Source organism: Diabrotica virgifera, chromosome 8 (assembly GCF_917563875.1).
Source record: "Diabrotica virgifera virgifera chromosome 8, PGI_DIABVI_V3a".
Lineage (NCBI taxonomy): Eukaryota > Metazoa > Arthropoda > Insecta > Coleoptera > Chrysomelidae > Diabrotica > Diabrotica virgifera.
Window position 1 is genome coordinate 88,888,649 of NC_065450.1, and position 16,629 is coordinate 88,905,277.

The 16,629-nt window shown below is 34.6% G+C and overlaps 1 protein-coding gene across 6 annotated transcripts in view; it reads right to left on the reverse strand.

Moving 5' to 3' along the window:
- The window catches only part of LOC126890792 (glycoprotein 3-alpha-L-fucosyltransferase A-like), a 319,356-nt gene that overhangs the window by 157,697 nt on the left and 145,030 nt on the right, over positions 1 to 16,629 (reverse strand). The window contains exon 1 of one of the 6 annotated variants that reach the window (XM_050659982.1): positions 14,926 to 15,113. The exons of the other annotated variants lie outside the window; for them this stretch is intronic. The gene's annotated coding sequence lies outside the window, so the exon portion shown is untranslated. Of the gene's footprint in view, positions 1 to 14,925; positions 15,114 to 16,629 lie in introns of those variants that run through there. 6 annotated transcript variants of the gene reach the window in all.

The window sequence follows — 16,629 nt, forward strand, 5'->3', positions numbered from 1 at the left end:
AGCAGAACAAGTAATCTTATCGAAATTAAAAACTGTTTCTGAAACGATCGATGAAACTTCTAGAAGAAGCGACGAGAAACTTGAAGAAGTTAGTAGAAAAAGCGACGAGAAATTCGAAAATGTTGCTAAAAGATTCGATGAGACTTCTCAAATAATTAAAGAGGTCTGTAGGCAAAACAACGAAAAACTAGAAGAAGTTTGTAAACAGAACAATGAGAAATTTGAAGAAGTTTCTAGAACATTCGATAAGATGCAGAAAAGTGTAGAGACCGTAGAAGAAAAGATCAAACAGCTAGAGAGCAGGATAACCGATACAAAAGTACAACCATCAGTTAATGCAGCAACGTTAGATCCTTTAGTGAAAGACGAACTACCGAGAGACGAAACGTCGCATAATATGAGATTCAAATTACCACCATTTGATGGAAAGTCCTCTTGGTCCATATATCTTAGACAGTTTGAAGCTATTGCGACCGCCAATCATTGGACCGAACAAAAAAAGGCTGTTTCCTTGACTGCTGCTTTACGAGGTGATGCTGCAGATATATTAAGGTCAATTCCCAAGGGTCAAGAAAATTGTTACCAGACCTTGTTCACTCGTCTAGAAAAACGCTATGGAGATGCCCATCTACAACAAGTATACAAAGCACAACTGCGAAGTAGAAGTCAACGAGCAAGTGAGAATCTGCAAGAATTTGAAGCAGATGTGGCTCGTGTGGTGCGGTTGGCTTATCCAGAGGTGCCAGACAGCGTTTTAGAAGAAATTGCAGTAGATACCTTCGTCAATGGGCTGAAAGATAATGAACTACAGAAAGCTTTACGACTAGCAAGACCGAAAGTTTTAGATGAAGCACTTGCTATTGCCTTGGAACACGAAGCAGCTAGCCAAGCTTCACGAAACAATCGAGTAATAACCGTGGAAAAAGGCGATAAGAGAAAAGATGAACGTTTGGTGGAAATGGTACGGAGGGTGATTCGTGACACGATGCCGAAGAGACGCATGAAGAGGGCTGGAAGAGTTGGTTCAAATACAGATGCTTCCTCGATACGGCCATGCAGTGAAAGTTGTAATCACCGGCTTAAACTAGATGAACAGCTTTGCCCTGTGAGACGAACTACCGTCGTTAATGAGCAATGGCAGCCACAACAGTTACAAGAAGCCCAAGAAGACGATCCATGTATAAAAAGAGTATTGGATTGGATGCGTCGAGGTGAGAGACCTAGTTGGCAAAACATTAGTGCATGTAGTCCGGAAGTCAAGGCCTACTGGAGCCAATGGAATTGCCTGATACTAAAAGATGATCTTCTGTACAGAACCTTTGAGAACGATGATGGTACAGAATCTAAGCTTCAGTTGATTGTACCTAAAAGTAAAGTGTCAGAAGTATTGCGTCAGTTCCATGACGGTACATCAGGTGGACACTTTGGTATTACGAAGACTCTGCAAAAGGTTCGAGAACGGTTCTATTGGGTGAACTGTAAAGATGATGTAAGAAGATGGTGCAGGAAATGTGAACTGTGTGCATCCGGTAATGGTCCAGTTGGTAAAAAGAGAGCACCCATGAGACAGTACAATGTTGGAAGTCCTATGGAAAGAGTAGCAATCGACATTGCAGGTCCATTTCCAGAAACCGATGCTGGAAATAAATACATTCTGGTAGCCATGGACTATTTTACGAAATGGACCGAGGCCTATGCATTACCGAGTCAAGAAGCTGCTACCGTTGCAGAGGTACTTGTTAAAGAATTCTTCAGCCGATTTGGTGTTCCCTTGGAGATCCACTCCGACCAAGGGCGAAACTTTGAGTCAGCTCTTTTCCAAAACGTTTGTAAATTGATTGGTGCCAATAAGACCAGAACAACACCCCTGCATCCTCAATCAGATGGGATGGTCGAGAGGATGAACCGAACGATGGGTAAACACTTGTCCAAAGTTGTATCTGAACATCAGCGAGATTGGGACCAACACATTCATTTATTCCTGATGGCCTACCGCTCGGCCGTAAATGAAACTACAGGTCAAACACCAACCTGCCTGATGTTGGGTCGTGAAGTTCGGTTGCCCTGCGACCTAGAGTTTGGCTGCGGACCTTCCGAGGAACATGTTGCAGGCGAAGACTACGTTGACCGCCTGAAATTACGAATGAACAACATTCATGAACTTGCCCGACAACACATCCAGATAGCCAGTGACAGAATGAAAGATCAATATGATTCTCGATGCAAGAATGAAAGCTTCGAAGTAGGTGATCTTGTCTGGCTTTATAATCCGCAACGTCGTCGAGGCTTATGTCCTAAACTGCAAAGACAATGGGAAGGTCCATATGAAGTTCAGAAGAAAATAAATGACGTAATATATAGAATTAAGAAGTTGCCAAACGGTAAACCAAAAGTTATTCACATAAATCGTCTTGCACCATATGCTTGCTCAAATGAAACAGAAGAAGCACGAGTCCTCCAACAGGAGATGAAAGATGTCGCACAGCCAAGTTTTAATCAATTTATGTCAAATTACGCAGCGAGAAAGAGTGCTAGATTCGGCGTGACCACAGAAGTTCAGCAAGATCTGTTTGGTGTTCCAGAAAACGTCTCTCTGGCCCACTGTGTTGCCCAAGACCTCGAGATGACTAAAGGAATATCGTCCGTATTCAATAGAAAGTTCGGCCGCCTGGACGAGTTAAGAAATCAGCAGCCTAAAATTGGAAGAGTACTGCGATTGGAAGATGGTCCTCGATCTTTGCTGTATATGGTGACCAGAAAGTCTTATACGGACACGCCAAGCTACGAGAACATATGGCGTGTTCTAACTAATTTGAAGAAAATCGTGTGTAATTATGACATCAAAAATTTGGCTTTACCAAAAATAGGCCATGCAGTAGAAAATCTGGATTGGAAGATTGTGAGAAGCATGCTTGAAGTGGTCTTCAGAGGAACTGGTGTACAAATCACTGTGTGTTGCATGAACCCGAAGATGTCGTACCCTTCAAAGACAGTAGACTGTTATTTCTTCTTGAAGGGTGTATGCAGAGCTGGAGAGTCGTGTAGATTCCGCCATCCTGGGCCTTCATTTAGAGTTGCTGATCGAGACGCTCAGATCTTAAGAGGGGAGCAGTGTAGCGGAAGAGAAATCTTGGCCGATCCCCGTATAACAGTAAACACCTCGAGAATGACGTAATCGGATGTGCTAGGCCTCGCCGGAGAATTCTGGAAGGTACGTCACGTAGGCGGAACAAGCCGATAGCTCGAGATGGGAGTCGATTGTTCCAGAATAACAACTGGGTATAAATACGGGCATATTTTGTGAATAAGTTTAGTGTATAAGATAAATTCGTCTGTAACTTATATAAATAAAGTCGTATATAAATTACGAACCGCTAGTTTTATTGTAATTAGAAGTAATTACACTAATCACGCTACAATAATAATAGAAAGGGACTACACAATATTGCCTAGGACAGGAAGATATTTTCAACCAAATACTTTTTTAAAACGTATCAGAATTGAATTGGTTTTCGCAGTCTTTTTGTTCGCAATTTTTTTAAGGAAGTGCCCTGCAAGCATGTTTTAGTTCAAGTCTTGACAATTTTGTTTGTTTGTTTTTTTTTGTTTGTTTGAAAGGGTTATAGAAGATGTGATTATTTTTTTTATATATAAACTTGGAAAAAGAGGAAGTTTTACAGAAGTCGAAGACCAACTAGGGACTAGGACAGACCCAGATATCATGCTTAACTTTAAGCGAAACAACTTACGAAGTCGAAGTCAGTCTATACGCAAATAAGCTCCTTCCATCTCACTGATATCTATATAAATGCCATTGTGAGAAATAATCTCAGAAAAATCATCAAGAACAGGTGAAGGACCAAATAAGTCGTTTTGAGATCCATGCGCCAGCTATTCTAGAACAGATTATGCCTGCCCGGGTTGGCCCAGATCAATCTATGCCAAAAAAGTTAATGCAATTCTGAACGAAACATGCCAACTAAACAGGTAGTATGAAGTCACTCTAGAAAAAAAACTATAGAACCGTCGATTCGGCTATCCCCAACCAGAAAAACACACGAGTAGATAGCACACCTATTCATCGCTGAAGAGATCCCCAGCAGTACTAACTCCAAATTCTGAACTTTCGAACACGAACACTTATCGGAAATGGACAGAAGAGTATACAAATTGAAGAAGTACAATGTAAGACATTTTGCATGCTCCATTGATCAGTTGTTTCAAAATGACATTTGACAAAGTCAGATATCAATAGTTATTTATGAAACAGTTCGTGAAGTATGCTTTTTGCAAACGCACGCGATATTTAGAGCACGAACGACAACGGAGCGAGTGCTATATATCGCGTAAGTTCGCAAAAAGTACTTCACGCACAGTTTCATACAATATTTTATCTACTCTTCTATAAACAAATAAAAAAAACTGTAACTCTTCGTCACTGGAATTGATTTCTATTCTACAATTTTTAGAACTTTGACATTTAAAAATCCTAACTACTTTCAAACCACAAAACTGTCAAAAATGTTGTTGTAAGTCATTGCTCATATTGTCATCACCATGACAACGGGAAAGTTAAGGATATTTGATTTTGAAAATGTGCCAAAAAACCCATTCAAAGTGTGCGAAAAAGTAAATCCCATTTAAAATACATTGTTACTTCACGCACACTTTAAACCCTTCACGCACTGCTATATATAATGACAGTTTTCACAAACTAAAAACTGATACATAATATGACATAGAGTAGATAAAAGTTTTTTTTGGTAATTTTTTTGCAATAAATAACGTCAAACAGTGAATTACCCATTGATATGTCAGTAAAAAAATGTTTTTGAAAATAAAAAGAATAGTCTTGGGCATATTTAACGTTGAGTAGATACCACCAAGTAGCCAATACGAAGAATTTCTGATTTACAAGTTCGTTGTTCATAATTCCTAGTTCCTAGGTCCTAGGTCCTAGTTCCTGGGGATTGGCAAGTGCAAGGATTCGAAAGAAAGGCCAAAGAAGACCCGAGAGAGATGTTTAGGCCAAACATATCGGTAAGGGAGACTAAAATTAGTATGACCCAAGATATAAATATGAATAAATATTATTAGAGAAGCTGCCTTCATATAAAAATACAACAAACCTTATCATGAAGGATAGTCAGTAGATAATATTTTCCAAGATATATCTACTTCAAACTTAAATCAAAAAAGTCCTCCAGTGATTGCACTACAGGGAGTAAAAAAAGTTGACTTTGCTTTTCAAAATCATGATAAAAAAAATTCTGACAGCACAACCCGTGGGAATGAGAAAACGGGGTAGACCAAAGCTGAGCTGGATGGACGGGGTAACACAAGATGCCGAGAAGATCGGAGTCAGAAACTGGAAAATACAAGCAAGGGAGAGAACAGAATGGCGTAGAAAGCTTGAGAAGGCGTAGGCCCTCTAAGGGCTGTAGCACCAAGACGATGATAATGATGATGATGTAAGTCAAAAGTTGATTAAGATTTAGGGCCGGTTTTTCAGTGCTAGGTTAACCTATTTATTTTTCGGTCACCGAAATATTCATGGTTTATCCGTTTTTCAGTACTAGGTTAGAGCTTAAACCCGTTTAAGTTAACAAAGATTTTAACCGATCCTCATTAGATGGTTATTTTGTGGTTAACGCTTGCGCATGGATGCAGTGTGCAGTGAATGCATCATGTTTATTTTGAGTATTGTCTGACAGAAGAGATTAGTTGGGTTATGTTATTTTTTATTTTGTTTTTATTGCGGGAAGTATTCTAAAATACCTCATTATTATAAAGAAATTATTACGTATTATTATCGAAAGTATAAATTATAATCGTTATTATATAGAAAGGGATTACAAGGAAATATATTTAAATATATTACAACTGTAACAGGTACCTATGTTTACACAAACAGGATTTAATGCATATATGATTCCTAGTAATATTTTAAACAGATAATAATTATATATTTGTCTTTTCAGTTAACAGTTTGACTTTTTATTTCCTGGTCAATCTGTTCCAATAGTGACAACACCGTGGTCTTTGACAAATGAAATCGGCAAAAAAAAGTCTAAATCGTCCCAGTAATTGTAGGTGGTATCTTCTGTTATGAAACCGAGGTGGACGTTATGAACTAAATAAAGATTCTGAACTTGATATTGAATTAATCATTTTTATAAATTTGGTTATGAAATTGTTTTTTTATTTATTTTTCTGTCAAATTGATCATTATTTCTCGAATTGCACATGCGCAACTACAGTTACTGATACCAACAGAAGAAAAAAAGTAGTTAGTTAACCGAGATTTTCTTAACTTGGTTTAAACCACTGAAAAACGCTAGGATGGTTAAAATATTGGTTAAAATTTAAACTAGGTTAGCTAACCAAAATTTTAACATGTCACTGAAAAACTGGGCCTTAGTGTTTCTAAATTTGTATACACTCGTGATTAGTGATTCGTTCAAGCCCTTTCAACTACAGCCCTTTCAAAAATAAGGACTTTGAACCGATGAAACTTACAGATCATATAAACAATACATACACGAATAAAGTAACTTGTGAAGTGGTAGCGATTAAGTTCATTTGAGATAGGGATAGGGTTAAGAGGGGGTGATTTTCCTGATTTTTTTACCAAAAAAAGGGATTCACTTTATTTTGAGCATAACTTGCTTAAATTTGATGCTAGAAACTAAAAAAACAGAAATAATGTTTTTTACACTTTAAACACTTAAAAAAAGTGGTCAAAAATGAGTTTTCCCCAACAAGTACTTCATTTTTTGATTATTTCACGTTAAAGGTATATTTGGGATTTGACGAATATGAACCTATTTTTAATTAGCTATAACTCTGCTTCTACCTTTTTGCTAAGATTGATTTTTTCGATAAAATACTTACTTTATGAGTTATTTGCGAAAAACCTTCTAAAAACGTGTTTTTTGTTGTCAAAAAATGAACATATTCACTAGCAAATAACTCGAAACATATCGACTTAGTGAAAAGACTCTATAGAATAAAAGTTGCTTAGAATTAGTCAGTTTATCGAATTCCGGACTTATTTTGAACGTATATTTATTCGCCTCCGAGAAGGGGTGAAACTAACCCCCAGGGCAAAAGCACACATCGGCACAATATCACTTCTTTTCTTTGACTTTTTAGCTATGTCAATCCAAGCGGTTCTTTAAAATTTAGAAAAACGGACTATTAATTAGTAGTAATTTTTTAATACAAAATTGAATTATTGATCAAGAATAATTTCTACTATGATTTGAGACATCGCATACACTCTTGTCAAGATGACATGTGAAATTGAAGTAAAAATTTTTTCGACGTCATATTGTAGGAATTATGAATTATGACTGAAGTCAACTAGCCACGTATAAAAACTAGCTTTATCTCGCTCTATACAGGGTGAGTCATGAGGAACTGTACATACTCCTACCTCGTATAGAGGCCCCTACGGGGAATAACAAATGACCATTAAAAAGTGTCTGCTCCCATTGTTTAATAACATACAGGGCGAGTTTCGCATTTTGACAGAAATTTATATTCGTCATAATTTTTGAACGGTCAGATCGATGTGTCTCTTATTTTGGTCAATCGTTACACTATTACCACCTAATCAACTGATTTATTCAAACTAGAAAAAATCAGGTCCGGCTTTAAAAAATTAGTTCGTTTGGGTCTTAGAAAAAATTTCACCCTGTATACGCTTTTTGAAAACTCTAATAATAATTTTACAAATTAGACAAATAGGCAATTAAAATGACCTATTTATTTTTTCCCCACATGATTACTTAATTTTTTATAAAAAAATCAAATTTGAATATGAATTAAAAATTTGGTAAAGTGAACCATAGATTTAAAAAAAAATAACTTTTATTACAAAAATTAATTTTTTTTTAACAAATATTTGATTTATGTTACCACCCAATCAACTGATTTATTCAAACTAGAAAAAAATCAGGTCCGGCTTTAAAAAATTAGTTCGTTTGGGTCTTAGAAAAAATTTCACCCTGTATACGCTTTTTGAAAACTCTAATATGAATTTTATAAATTAGACAAATAGGCAATTAAAATGGCATATTTATTTTTTCCCCACACGATTACTTAATTTTTTATTAAAAAATCAAATTTGTCAAAATCGCAATTTTACCATAAAAATAAAAAAAATTAAACATTTTTCTTAAAATTAAAAGTTTCACCATTTTTTTTCTATAACACGTCTAGATATAAAACTCCCCATAACACTTCTCTTTGGACTCTATAGTTTAACATAGACGTGATCAAATAGATATAAATTTTTTCACTTAATTCTTGCGATTTAACTTTGCAATTCACGAAGCTGCACCTTTTATTTTTAAAAATTCATAACTTTTACGAGAAGAAGGCTGAAAGTCTACAACAATTGTCATAGTCTTCACAATGGTAAAAGATATGTTCTGTAAAAATTACAGAAAAAATTTTTTTAAATGGAACGTTGTAGCGAGTTAAACCGTGATTTCATCTTTTTTTTTTTTTTTTCATTTTTAGGTTAAAATTCCGATTTTGACATATTTGATTTTTTAATAAAAAATTAAGTAATCGTGTGGGGAAAAAATAAAAATGCCATTTTAATTGCCTATTTGTCTAATTTGTAAAATTCATATTAGAGTTTTCAAAAAGCGTATACAGGGTGAAATTTTTTCTAAGAGCGAAACGAAATAATTTTTTAAATCCGGGCCTGATTTTTTTCTAGTTTGAATAAATCAGTTGATTGGGTGGTAACATAAATTAAATATTTGTTCAAAAAAAAATTAATTTTTATAATAAAAGTATTTTTTTTTTAATCTATGGTTCACTTTACCAAACTTTTAATTATTATTCATAGTCAATTTTGATTTTTTTATAAAAAATTAATTAATCATGTGGGGAAAAAAATCAATATGCCATTTTAATTGCCCATTTATCTTATTTCTAAAATTCATATTAGAGTTTTCAAAAAGCGTATACAGGGTAAAATTTTTTCTAAGACCCAAACGAACTAATTTTTTAAAGCCGGACCTGATTTTTTTCTAGTTTGAATAAATCAGTTGATTGGGTGGCAACATAAATCAAATATTTGTTAAAAAAAAATTAATTTTTGTAATAAAAGTTAATTTTTTAAATCTACGGTTTACTTTACCAAACTTTTAATTCATAGGCAAATTTTATTTTTTTATAAAAAATTAAGTAATCGTGTGGGGAAAAAATAAATATGCCATTTTAATTGCCTATTTGTCTAATTTGTAAAATTCGTATTAGAGTTTTCAAAAAGCGTAAACAGTGTGAAATTTTTTCTAAGACCCAAACGAACTAATTTTTTAAATCCGGACCTGATTTTTTTCTAGTTTGAATAAATCAGTTGATTAGGTGGTAATAGTGTAACGATTGACCAAAATAAGAGACACATCGATCTGACCGTTCAAAAATTATGACGAATATAAATTTCTGTCAAAATGCGAAACTCGCCCTGTATATTATTAAACAAGCGGGGCAGACACTTTTTAATGGTCATTTGTTATTCCCCATAAGAGCCTCTATACGAAGTAGGAGTATGTACAGTTCCTCATGACTCACCCTGTATATGTATATGCTTTACATAATTTGCGTTATTTTGCCGGTTCTTAGCGCACTCATCCCTTTATATAATGTTTTTATGTATTTCCATTGTGTTCAATTTCTGAATATTCTCATTATACAAATTTAATTGAGCATACTCATTGATAGCATGCTCACCGACAGACCTTTTCACGTCACAATGGACGACTTCAGAAGTGTCCAAATGAAGCTCAGCAATGGACTGCCACAGGGATCTGTTTTGGCACCCTTACTCTTTAATTTATACATCGCGGACCTACCTAGGACAACTTCGCAGAAATATGGCTACGCTGGCGATTGGGCCATTGCAGCAAGACATAATAACATGAATGTTACAGAAAAAATACTGACGGATGACCTTGCTGTTATGGGTGAATATTTTCGCAAATGGAGGCTACGGCCCAATGCAACGAAAACTGAAGTGTGCTGTTTCCATCTGAATAATGCCCAAGCCAACAAAAAACTCTCCGTTCACTTTGAAAACAGACTACTCGACAGAATAAGAACAGGTACCGGTAGATGTGCTGACATCTTTCATAGATGGGGAAAGGCCCTTACTCCTGAGTGTGACTGTGGTGCGCAACGGCAGACCGTCCGCCACATTATTGAGGAATGCCCACGAAGGCGGTACCCTGGAGTTTTCGATGAGTTCCTGAATGGGACCGAAAATGTTTTACATTATATTAATACATTAGATCAGCGATACTCAACCTTTTTCTTTCCTGGGCCACATAGTAGCTATTTCCACAGCTTGCGGGCCGCAATCAAGATGAAGTTGTGTACAGGGTGTTTCATTGGGAAACGGAAATACTTGAATGGTGAATAGAGGTAAATGAGGCGATTCTAGACATACTAAATGTATTGCTCCACCGACTTTATAACCAAGTTACAGGGTGTTTTATCGATTTTGCCCATTTCTTTCTGGACCTATAACTTTAGAACCACCTTGTATATTTTTTGATATTTGGTACAGATATGTCACATTTAGAACCCAAACCACCCAACTACTAATCACAAGAAAAATCCAGGTCCGGAATAAACAAAATTATAAATCCATTGTGACCTTGAAACATCCTGTATATTGAAATTTTCAAAACCCGTTTGCACATTTGAAAAGAGCTTTAATGGAGCTTCCATTTTTTGCGTAGACAGTTCAATGACTTTAATTTTGAAATTATTTAGAAATTTTTAGGATCTCGTACTTTCAAAACAAAAATTTCGATATAATTATTTCAAAATTAATGTCATTAAATTGTCTACGCAAACAACTGAAGCGAGTAATTAAATTTAGTTTTTATGCACTTTTTAAATGTGCAGACGTATTTTGAAAATTTTAATATACAGGGTGTTATTTCAAGGTCACAATTATTTTAATTTTTTTTTTGTTAATCTGGACCTGAATTTTCCTTGTGATTACTAAATGGTCGTTGCAATGTAGTAAATAAGTATTTATTATTTTTAAAATGAGTAATTGTTAATTAACTTTCATAATTTATTATTAAAAGTTAATAATACCTTGCTTTTTAATCAGAGTTCTTAAAAATGTCGATATAATATTTAAAATTAAAGTCATTAAATTGTCTTCCTCACTCCCAAACAACCCTCAAACACATCGGCACACTATCAAATAATTAGAAAAAAACACGTGAAATTTGACAAATAATTTGATCACAGGGCCCTTTAGTTAGCATTCGGGCCGCATAAAAACGCTTGAGGGCCGCATGCGGCCCGCGGGCCGCTGGTTGAGTATCACTGCATTAGATGTTCGTTTGTGATACTTCATGTAATGTTTTATATAGGTACTTTTTTTTAATTATGTCTTCTTATTGTATCTATGCCATACGATAAATAAATTGAGAGTATTGAAAAAAGTAGATTTAGTACTAATATTTAAACTGTAATATTTAGAAATATTTTTATATTTTAAATAATACGTTCGATAAACTGTTTTTTATTAAGAGGATGATATTAAGAAGATAATGAAAGATTACGTTATTGGCGAGGGCCGAAAGTCCCTGAGAACTTCTATAATGTTTATTTTAATAAGTTACAGGGGTGAAAAACTAAGAGAAAATTTAGTGTAATATTTAATTTAAAATATCTCATTCAAAATAAACTTTTTATTTGTTCTAAGGGACTTTCGGCCCTCGGTAATAATATAGTCTTTCATTCTGCGTTTAAATTTTTCAAAAAATTTTATTGGTTTTTTCAGGATTCGAAAAAAATGAACACAATGTCCGTGGTAATATTTCCAAATCTATCTTTGTCATACAACCATAGAGTTAAATATTAGCATAGAGAGAGTGTCATTCAGAGCGAAGTGACGACACCATCTTTTTTATTTGGATTAGTGCTGTTTCACTCTTACGCATAGTAAAGCTGCTACAGTTGTCCTCCTCTTCCGTGCCTATATTCACACTGAATGTCATCATAGATTTTCGATACAATGTGTTAAAAAGAGATGCAGCAAACCAGTCCATGAGATCTTGTCGTCAGGAAGCGCGGAAGGTAGGCTCCCTCTATGTTAATATATACCTCTATGCATACAACGCACTCAGTCGAATAGAAGATTGTCAACATACTGTCAGTCAAACAGTGACAATCAGTTACAATTTTAAATATTTGACATATGGCATCGGGAATATTTTGAGTTGTTGATTAAAGAAGAATAAAAAACCGCTAAACGCCGTAAAAATCAGTGGCGCAAACAATATTCCAGCTACAAAAGATCTGATATATATATATATTACATGGCGCGAAAATGTATTTTCATTTTGATGCAAAACAAAATTCTAGTTTTATTTTAAAAAATTTTTCATAATATTTGCCCAATTTGAAGTAAAACGCGCCACAAAAGAGTAACTTTGATACAGTTTGAATTTTGAAACTCTTTTGTGGCGCGTTTACTTCAAATTTAGCAAATATTATGAAAAAATCTTTTAAAATAAAACTAGAATTTTGGTTTGCATCAAAATGAAAATACATTTTCGCGCCACGTAATAGTCATATCCGATCTTTTGTAGCTGGAATATTGTATGCGCCACTGATTTTTACGGCGTTTAGCGGTTTTTTATTCTTGTATCAGGAGTTTTTCAAAGTTATTGATACATTAAATGTATAAAGTTGAATGCAGTGTTTCTCGATTACACGTTAAGCTTTATAAATGGTCGCCTTTGTCGCATCATCTCCCAAATGATCTAGTGTCCATCGAATGTACACTAGATTTTTTTTCTATTCGAAATAGATTGAAAAAAATATTGGGATGGCCGGTAAATGAACTCGGATTGCCCGTTGCCAGATCAATTTAGCGTCGTACAGCGCCACTACAACTACATAAACCATTTAGGGAATAATCGTTAATTGGATTATACTTTTGTAGCTTAATAACTTCTAAACGGCTTAACCTATTTTGTTCTCTAAACATGAGTTTGAAACGTATTGACAAGTAGTATCTTATGCATCTAAGGTCAAGTATGATAACTGAAGCTATTACAGGAATTATTGAGCTTGAAAATCCGTTTTTCCCATAAGAAATAGATTTGATCATACTTATGAAGTCTATAACTTAAAAATTCAAATTTTTCCGGATATAAGGTATACACCGTTAGATTCCTCTAGCTAGAGTCATTCTTCAAACGCTCAGTTATTGGCGGAATTCAAAGGTTGAAATTTTGACTAATTGTCGAAAAACCAAAATTTTCAAAGTTTAGTTTTTCAGTATTTCGGCTATACTGAGCCGTGTGTATGTCTGATCCTGACAGCTTAGACACCATTTTAAAGCTTAACTCAACGCTATTGATTTGGTGTATTTACTGTTCTCCTGTCTCTTCTTGAATCGAAGATATATACCGCCAAAAAATATGCCGTTTTGTACCTAGCAAGTCCTATAGCTGGCTTATGGGTAGTCAAAACTCACAAACTACACCGGTTCTGAATCGGCCCTCACCCCCTCTTCAAACAGAGAAAAAAAATTCAGATCTGTTTAACTTTTCCACACACATACATTCATACATACATACACACATACATACATACATACATACATACATATCCACAAACATTTTCCCTTTTTTAAATAAAAATTAACTCATATTTCTAAGCTCTGTAACTTTTGAACGGTATAACCGATTTTCAAAATTAGACACGCGTTGGAAAGGTAATGATCGCTTCTATGAGAAGCCGCAAAGGTCGGAGTTAAATTTTCGAAGTTTTTGGCAGTTTTGGGGACGAGAACGAAAAATAGACCCTAAATAGGAAGGGCCGTAAAATCCACACCCTTGGACCAAAATGGATAGTTGACATATGAATGGGTGAGTCTTTTCCTGAACTTTAAGGTGGGAGTTGGCCCAATTTTCAATTCAGTCAGGTTTAGACAATCGAAAATTTCGTGTATATATAGTGTCGCGTGTAGGGGGTGTAGGTGTGCGCCACTGGCGAGAACTGCCGTCCTCAGGTAATAATATTGATATATAGTGTAGTTGATAAATAATTGATTTAAGACGTGAACTTAATAAAAAGTTATTTATTGTGTATTATTTGTGGAAGATAGAAGCAGAGAATACATCAGGATAATATAATATTCTGTGATCCAAGTATTTTGTTGTTAGAGATGTTCAAAATTGTAAGCGTTCCATAGTAACAATATATTATTAAAAAACCACCTAAACACTTTTCCCTTTTTTATCGATTGAGTACCTATTAGTTTTTGTTGTACATATAAATTATTACAATCACTGATTACATAGTTAGTGAAAAAATTATCACATTTATTAACTGAGTTAATAATTTGCAATTATAAAAATAACAGTTATCCAAGAACATTCAAAAGCCTTCTCTTTAAGTTAATGATGACATTTTCAAGTAGAATGACATTCTAGTAATGTTTACATATCCATACCAGTGTGAATTTTACTACACGTAATTTGCCGTATAAAGACAGAAAAAGTAGGGATACCCGTAAAATATTTGCGAATTATGTACCGATGGCCTTAATTGTTAATATTAAGTTCATACACAGTGTGTATGATAGTTGTCAAGTTTTTAGTGCCACGTTGTATTTTTATTTTATTTATATTAAATTAATAGAAACATAAAAATAGAGACAAAATGGAGGAAAGAATGGAGAAAAATAGTGCAAAACATTAATGTAAAAAAAACTGAAAATTAATAAATATCCCACACAAAAATGATTTCAGGATAAGAGCTATAACTTCGTATAACGTATAATTCACGGTGTTGTTATCAGCACCTAAAATTAATCTGTAAAATTGAACAAAATAAAAAAAATAGTTTAAAATTTCTAGAACATACCTATAATCCGCAGCAAATAATATGACAAGCCTTCATCAGGAATCAATTAGACCAGGAACACGTTACAATGCAACTAATAGGCGTTTTGATCCGATATCGATTTCAGTTTTAGAAATACAGATGATCGAGTTTAACAAATTGTACCGTATTTTGTATGTACCTATTTAACGATCAAATCCGCGGTATCAGTCCATGTACTTATCCATCTTATCTACGTCCTGATAAGGATAAGATAAATTATTACCACATTGTGAATTATCGCACTGGTATTTTTCAATGGGTAGGTTTTATTGAGGGCTATCAAAAATTTATTGGAGATATGACTTAACTGTTGACTGTCGATTGCGAAGAAGATATTATTTTACAGGGTGTGGTACTAAAAGCAAAAGAAATCCATAACACTAGTTTACAACCAATTTGCGACTGGAATGCAATATGCTGTTTTTTGTTAATTTTTGCTCTTTGAATATGATTATGATGATAAAAAGTTCCTAACACGTAAGTGTTATCAAATTAACATTTTTTCTCAAAATTGTGCATAATTTGACAACACTGGGGTATCTAATGTGTACGAATAACACATTGTAGCGTTTGAAAAAACTCCAACATTAATTTAATATCCCAATTCCCAAAAAGAATGTCTATTTTTTTAATTTATTTTGTGAAGTTCAATATCATTATAAGATCCCAAGCCGTCCCTGTATACAGCCATGAAGTATTGCACAACATTTCAAATGTGTTACAATTTGTAAGAAGTGCTGACAAAAGTACAGTTCTGATGCGTAGAAGAACTTTCTAGAAGAAATGTTGAACTGAAAGTTGAGTTCTTGTCAACTAAGCTCAAAATCGCTCGGTACTTCCGTCGTATTTTTCCCCTGTAGTAGCTTCAGAGCGAAGCGCAAATTAGTCCAGCTTTATGTTCCGAGGTGATAGCATCTCCTCGGCTGGTACTCGCTTGAATTAGGGCGTAGTCCCTTTGTTCCCCGCCGGTAAAATGTAGAATGGTCGCTGTGAAGATCTGAATGTGTGGTGAGTGCTCTGAGAGGATTTTTTCCACATAGTGATGGATTTAATGGAAAATCGAAGCCTCTTGAGAGTCAAACACGCAGTTCTACAAACCGGCATTGTTGCCCATTTTTTCCTGTGTTATGTATGATGGTCAAGCCCTGATTTCATCGAAGAAATGTCGAAGAAATGTCGTTCCTGTCCCGTGATGTTTTGTTTCCAGTTTCCCAGAAGCCCCCTTTGTGATTTGTGTTATGGAATGTCTACCCCACACCCCACCCCCAGTTGATTGTCTGAAGAGTGAAGTGAAGCCATGTCCTCCCCTGCCCCAGGTCGATGACCCCGTTTTGTTTTTGTTTGTGTACCCCGTGTGACAGTAAATAAAGGTATGATACATTTGCTAATTTTGTTAAATTTCAAGAGGATAATATACTAAAGTTTATTGGTAAAGAGTTTAAAAGTATAATCGTCGCTTTCAAAATGGAAAAGTTTCTTGTAATAACGTTTGTTGTTAGTTTGATATCTAAAGATCCCGTAATATATTATTTAAAAGTCCTGTTTTGCTATGATAGTTGTTTAAAATTGTTTTGTTTGAATATAAATTTGCATATCATGTAATAAAAATAAAATGACAGTGACTTTGACATTTGACAGCTACGTCAAATCTTGTGTTTGTTTTGAAATCGTTGAAATACACTG